The sequence below is a fragment of the Bos mutus genome, unplaced genomic scaffold (genome assembly GCF_027580195.1).
Source record: "Bos mutus isolate GX-2022 unplaced genomic scaffold, NWIPB_WYAK_1.1 CTG182, whole genome shotgun sequence".
NCBI classification, from domain to species: Eukaryota; Metazoa; Chordata; class Mammalia; order Artiodactyla; family Bovidae; genus Bos; species Bos mutus.
Window position 1 is genome coordinate 168,513 of NW_027219274.1, and position 7,288 is coordinate 175,800.

Sequence of the window (7,288 nt, forward strand, 5' to 3'; positions counted from 1 at the left end):
GTTGCGCAGACTGAAGCTGCTAATGCTGGTGAGATGACAGCTCAAGAAAGCAGAACCTTGGTTGTGAAGGCAGCAAAAAAGACAAATAGCATGTGTGGTTAATGCTTGTTTCTGCCAGCAGGAAAGAACATTTAGAGGGAAAAAAACAGCAAAACAATTAGCCTTGGATCAGATTTTTAAAAATATCAATTCATTGTCTTTCTACAAAATCATCCCAAGTATTCTGGACACATTTCCCCAAAGAAGCCCTTTTGGACCTCCAGGTTTGTTGCAGCAAACATGAGGAGATGTGGTAAGGCAGGCCAAGAGAAAGCTCTGTGACATACATATTTGACACCAGATTAGACACAGTTTTATGGGGTTGGCTTCTGTGTGATCTGTTAAACTTTGGTTATATATGCACTTTAGAAAGCATTTCCTTGTGCCAAGATCTCATTTGTGGTCTGTGGTTGTTTCCAGAACAAGTATGCTGTTCTGGCTTTTCTCCAGAAATGTGACTTCCTGATACACCAGAGGTCCTCATCTGCAATGTGGCTACACCTGGGTGTGTCACCATCGGTTGGGAGTTGGATTGCAAATAATTTGTTCTCACTGAGCTTCCCAGGTGGCGCTAGTGGTAAAGAACCTGGCTGCCAATGCAGGAGACGTAAACAACGCAGTTTCTTCCCTGGGTTGGGAAGATCCCCTGGAGGAGGGCATGGCAACCCTCCGGTATTCTTGCCTGGAGAATCCCATGGACAGAGGAGCCTGACAGTTCATAGGGTCGCAAAGAGTCGGACACAACTGAAGTGACTTAGCACGCACGCATGCAATTTGTTCCTACTAATAAGAAAGGGTCTGAAGTTTGTCAGTGATTGCCTGTTTTGAGTAGATTAGACCCGGTTCAAAATTATCCTTATGAAAATGTTGCTGTCCTTCCCTTGCATTCGAAAATGCTTGCCTGATTGGGAAAGAACCCATGGTGGGCACTTATATTACCTTGATTAAGCCTCTGGTAGTCAGCCCTGTGTGTGAGCATCTTCTATCATGTTTTCCAGTGGATACATTAACAAAGTTGAGACTGCCCATGCTTTTCCATTGTTTCTGTGAGAAATTCAGATAGGAATTGAAGTCCTCTTCCTGGAACATAACCTCTCCACTGGCCTGTTTACTCATCCACCACACTGTTTCAGCTATTCTGGAGAAGTTAAGGAAGGGCTTACACTAACTATGGTGGTTTTATTTCTTCAAATCCACTAAGAGGGATGCATATCTAAGGCCATTCATTCACTGTTCAGTCAGTCAACAAATACTCAATAAGTCCTGTTTTGGTACCAAAATGCTACTTCATAGAACAGAGAGAATTTGCTGCTGGTGATGTTTAAAAGATAAGCTGGGTCTTATTAGTTTGAGAGGAGTGCATAGTATGAACAGAGGCAAGGGGGAGGAAATGGATGGAGTTTTCCCAGAAGAAAACCAGTGCAGAGTGTCTGAAGGCCAGGGAATATGTAGAGGACTTGGGATGTGGAACTGGGTAGCTTGGAAGGATCCAGCCAGATGACTGAGGGACCTAACTCAGCCCCTGGTAATTAGAACTTATCAGGGACTAACTGTATTGCTGCTGTCTATGATTTGTACCAGTCTGTGATAGGAAGTACCTGATACATTCCTGCTGACCACGTGTGAATGTGAGTCTGTCTGTCATGGAGGGCAGAGGTGGGTGTGTGGCGAAGATTGTCGGCAGCCCTGGTCTAGTTTGCCTTATAGATCTCTGACTCTTAGGTATGTTGCTATTTTTCTACATTTAAAAAATGGACATATAATTCACATATCATAAAATCCATTAATCAAAAGCATGCAATTCAGTGGTTTTCAGTATACTTACAAAGTTGTGCCACCTTCAGCATAATCTGTTTCCAGAACATTTTCACTAATCCAGAAATAAACCCTGCATTCGTTAGCAGTAACTCTCCACTTCCCTGCCTCCCACCCCAGGTGACCACTCATCTACTTTGTTTCTTTAGATTTACCTGAAAAAATATCCTATATATTTAATATAAACAGAATCATACAATATAGAGCCTTTCTGTCTGACTTCTTTGGCTTTGCATAATGTTCTCAAGGCTCATTTATGTGGTGGCATGTATCAATACTTCACTCTTTTGGGGGGCAGAATACTATTCCATTGTATGGATTTACCACATTTTGTCTGTTCATCACTTGGTGAGCCTTTGGGTTCTTTCCAAATTTTGGTTATCATGAGCATTCATGTACAAGTTTTTGTGTGGACACTGTGTTGCCATTTCTCTTGTATAGATATTTAGTAGTGGAATTGCTGGGTTATATGATAACTCTATGTTTAACTCTTCAAGGCACTGCCAAACTTTTTTAAAGTGGCAGTACCATTTTACAATCCCACCAGAAATATGTGATGGTTCTTATGTTTCCACATCCTCACCAATACAAATAATTATCTGTCTTTTTTATGATAATCTTCCCAATATATGTGAAATAGTATATCATTGTGGTTTTGATTCATATTTTCCTAATGACTAATGATGTTGGACTTCTCCATGTGTTTAATGGCCATTTATCTTCTTTGGAAAAATGTCTAATCAGATTTTTTTGCCCATTTTCAATTGGGCTGTCTGTTTTGTTATTAAGTTCTAAGAATTCTTTATACATTCCATATACTAGATCCTTATTAGACAGGTCTGTATACTAGACAGATCTGTATACTAGATCCCTTCCCCAGGGGATCTTCCCAACCCAGGAATCAAACCTGGGTCTCCCTCATTGCAGGCAGATTGTTTACCATCTGAGCCACCAGGGAAGCCCCTTATTAGACATATGATTTGTAAATAGATTTTCCCATTCTGTGGTTTGTCTTTTCAGTTTCTTGATGGTATTCTTAGAAGCACAAAAGATTTTAAAATTTGACAAGATCCAATGGATCTCATTTTTTCTTCTGTTGCTCTGGGGATAGTGCTATTTTAAATGAGAGAACAGCTCATGGAAATGGCCACTGGCCAATGGAGTTTGCTAGGGGTTAACATGTGGCTGGAATCCTAAAGCTGGACAGACTGAATTATCTTTAATCCTATTACTGGAGTTAGATAACATTTAGAATTAGATAATCATTATCTAGTTGTTGACAATTCTGTTGCTAACATGGTAGAGAGATAGGGAGGTTCTGGAAGAGAGTGAAAAGGTTGTCACCTCTGGGTCTCCATTTCCAGTGCTGATTGCAGGACTACAGTAGAAACCTGAGGGCTGGACAAGAGCAAAGACATTTTGCTACACTTAAAATCAGCTTTGAACTCAAGGGTTGATTTCTAAATCACTGTTTAAACTTTTGGCCTTGATTTGAATCAGATTTGCATTTGAAAATAAAGAGGGCTTTCCATTTGTAAGATTCTAACCCACATTTTTTTTTTAAATTTCACATGGGATTTCAGTTGTGTTTGGTTTTTAAATTATCCTAGACCCAGGAGGGTAAGTCCTGTATTCTCATTTTATCATCCAATCAAATAGTACTTTTGTCTAGAAGCACCGTGCTTTAAAGGCAAACTGTTCACAACCTTTCACCCCCAACCCTGAGCTGCAGACTTTTGTGAAAATCAGGTTCTGGGCCAGTTGTGCTGAGTGTGCTTAGTTACTCAGTTGTGTCCGACTTTTTGCGAACCCATGGACTGTAGCCCACCAGGCTTCTTTGTCCATAGAATGCTCCAGGCAAGAATACTGGAGTGGGTTGTCATATCCTCCTCCAGGGAATCTTCCCAACCCGGGGATTGAACCCAGGTCTCCTGTATTGCAGGCAGATTCTTTATCAGGTGGCTCTTTACCATCTGAGCCACTAGGGAAGCTCAGTTAAGTCTTGATAAAGTTGTAAAAGGTCTCTTCATACCTGAGCTCCCATCCTCCATCTGGCCACAGTCACAATAGAAGCAGGAACCCAAGGGGCAGATTTCTTTCCTCACTCAACTTCCAGGCACTGTAGGAGGAAGGAGAGTTCCCTGCACCTGCTTGCCAAGCTCTGCTCTACTTGCTGAACTCTGATCAGCATAAACAGGTCGTTCTGGCTACAAGTTCCCCCAAATTCTCCTTACTTGTATGTTTAAGGCACACAAGCTCCCCTGTGTAAAGCTCTCTATTTACAATGAATCAATTATTTATTTTTATTATTTGATAATTTTATTAATTATTTAACTATTATTGGAGAAGGAAATGGCAACCCACTCCAGTATTCTTGCCTGGAAAATCCTATGGACAGAGGAGCTTGGTGGGCTACAGTTCATGGGGTTGGCAAGAGTCAGATATGACTGAGCACACACACAATTATTAATTATTCTTACTGTTCAAAAGAAACTTTCACACTGCCCAGCCAAACACTTAGCCCCAAGATGCTGAGAGTGGGCACAAGGACAGAGCCCAATTCGCATCATGGATTCTGGTCATTGGGGTCATACTTGATCATGACTTTCAACCCCAAACCCTTTTTGGAGGTTTCAAAAGCCCCCAGAGCTTTCACCATAGGAAACCGATGGGTGACCAAGGGCTTTACATTCACAAACTTGGATGCAAGTGTTGAAATAACCATTGGCCACATTTTGCAGTAGCGAAATGCCCTTGATATCCACCTTCCAGGTGGCTGCATGCACGAAGGGCCCACTGGTCATCTCAGAGCCCAGCACCACCAGCACCAGCCCACCAGGATGAGTCTGGTAGATATCTGCCTGGATGGAGGTCTCTGCTCCTGTGCACTTGATGGTGACTTCCAGCTTGCTGCCCAGAAGACCTTCTGCTTTCTTGGCTATTTCCTGAGGGCTCTCATTGGAGTCCGGAGGATGAAATCAGCCCCAACTTCCTTGGCTTTAGACAACCGAGAGGCTGACAGATCAGTCACCACCATTTGAGCTGCACCCATCGCCTTGGCTGTGAGGAACTGACCAGTCCATCTGGCCCAGCTCCACACACAAGGACCTTGTTTCCAGTTTGCCGGCAGGCATGAATCCCCACAGACAGTGGCTCAACCAGGGCCCCTTCCTCAAAGGTGACATTGTCAGGAAACTTGTAGCAGAAATTAGCCTTGTGCTTGTAGAACTGGCAGAGGTTCCCATCATCGGGCGGCATGGCACAGAAGAAGATGGTTGGTGACAGATTGTATCGGCCAGTCTTGCAGAGTTCATCAAGTTTCTCAAGGAGCTCCAAGCTCAATGTCAACATGATCACCTGGTTATAAGTGCTTGACCGATGATTCCACTTTTATGACTGTTCTCAAAGCTTTATGCCCTAGCACCATTGGCTTTTTCACAACAAAATTTCTGATTCGACCATGCTGCCGGCCATGGACATCTGAACTACAAATTCCGACAGGATGTATCTTCAGTAGCACCTCATTTGGGCCTGGTTTAGGGATAGGATAGTACTCCAAGTGCAGGTCTCTGGGTCCATGCACCACCAAGCAGAGGTCGTCAGGCTTGGCTGCCGCCATGTTTGTCCCTCCCTCCTTTCCGGTCAGGGCTGCTGTCTGCTGTTCGTGAGATGGTTTAGTTTGCAGCCCCTGGAGGGTTCTCCCAGATTTTAAATTGTGAAAGTGGTTGAATCCAGTTTAAAAACCAAGAGAAAGCTGTTGGCAACTCTAGCTGGGGATCCCACAGTATATAAAATAGGGAAGCAATTCAGAATTTTTCAAGGTGAATTCATGGTTGTGTTGAGTAGATCTTTGCTAATTTCTGCAGTTGGCTCTTGAGAATCTCTCTGCTTTGGAGCACATTGCTCAGAGAATTTTCAACTCTAAGGATCAGAAGGAATCTTAAAAGTCATCTTTTTAAAATCTGCTCACCAACAATGAGTGGAATGTAGCAGGGAAGGTGCCAGGGACAACGGTGAGGGGACATGTGGCTTAAGGATTTTATGCCCACTTCATTCAGCTTCAGGAAGGACAGATACTAAAGGAAGGGAGAGAAATCAAGTGGGGAAAGAGGTTGAATAAGAATGAAATCAGTTGGATTTACAACTAAGGGAGAAGGCCAGCTTTTGAGACTCTTTCTAAATTCCTGCCAGCTGCACTTCATTATTCCATTCTCTGGGATCAGATCCTGTTTTATGAACTCTATCCTAGCACTGATCACTGTTATCTTTCAATGTGTCTATATGTTCTTTTAGACCAGGAGCTCTTGGAGAAAAAAAGCCACAGCCTCACTCATATGTGTAGCCTTTCCAGTCTTTGATACTTAGGGACTTAGCTGATAGTATGGTTGCACAGCTACAAATGGGGGCTTTAGCATCAGTAAAGCTGACTCCCAGCTTCAGTAGCTTCAGATTGGAAATCTCTCCTTGATTTTGACTGGCTCTGTGACCTTGGGCAAGTTACTTAAGTCTTAGCGATCTCATACATAAGATGAAGAGTAAGAATGAGTTGTAAGGATGAGAGCTGTGTAGAGTCCTTGGCACTTGGCAAATGATTGCTGCTGAGGTTCAGATTAGCAGGCCTCAGGAAGTGCTTGCTGGGGGCCTTCCCTGGTGGTCCATTGATTAAGGTTCCATATTCCCAATGCAGGAGGCACAGGTTCAATCCCTGGTCGGGGAAGTAAGATCCCACATGCTCTAAGGCATGGTTGAAAAAAAAGAAATGTTTGCTGAGGTAATTTTCCAGGGGCAGAGGGAAGAGCTCCAGACTCATGAGGCACGACTTGAGCTGACTGCCAGGAGTGCTGAAGCCATTCTTAATTCTTGAATCTCAGAGTGGTGACTGCCTGACTCTGATCAACTGGGCTATCTAAGTTCAGCTAACTTAAGATCATGTGGCTCTGTTGTTCTGGAGACCTCTTTGATTTGGTTCACCTGTCCCTTAATCCAGGGTAACAGGTTAGGTTTTACCAATGCTGCTGCCAGGGGAGGAGACGGTGGAGCACATGCTAAGGAGTCAGGAAGTAAACATGTGCACCCCTTTTCCTTCTAGAGCTGGACTTTGTTGTTGTTATTCATGTCTGACTCTTTGTGATCCCATGGACTGCAGTGTGCCAGGCTTCCTTGTCATTCACTATCTCCCAAAATTTGCTCAAACTCGTCCACTGAGTCGGTGGTGCCATCCAGCCATTTCATCCTCTGTCATCCCCTTCTCCTCCTGCCTTCAATCTTTCCGAGCATCAGGGTCTTTTCCGATGAGTCAGCTCTTCTCATCAGGTAGCCAAAGTATTGAAGCTTCAGCTTCCTTCCAATGAATATTCAGGGTTGATTTCCTTTTAGGATGGACTGGTTTGATCTCCTTGCAGTCCAAGGGACTCTCAAGAGCCTTTTCCAACAC

At 43.6% G+C, this 7,288-nt stretch overlaps 1 pseudogene; it reads right to left on the bottom strand.

Moving 5' to 3' along the window:
• Nucleotides 1-4,420: 4,420 nt before the first annotated feature.
• Nucleotides 4,421-5,473, bottom strand: LOC102272126 (sorbitol dehydrogenase pseudogene; annotated as a pseudogene).
• Between the last annotated feature and the right edge of the window lie 1,815 nt (nt 5,474-7,288).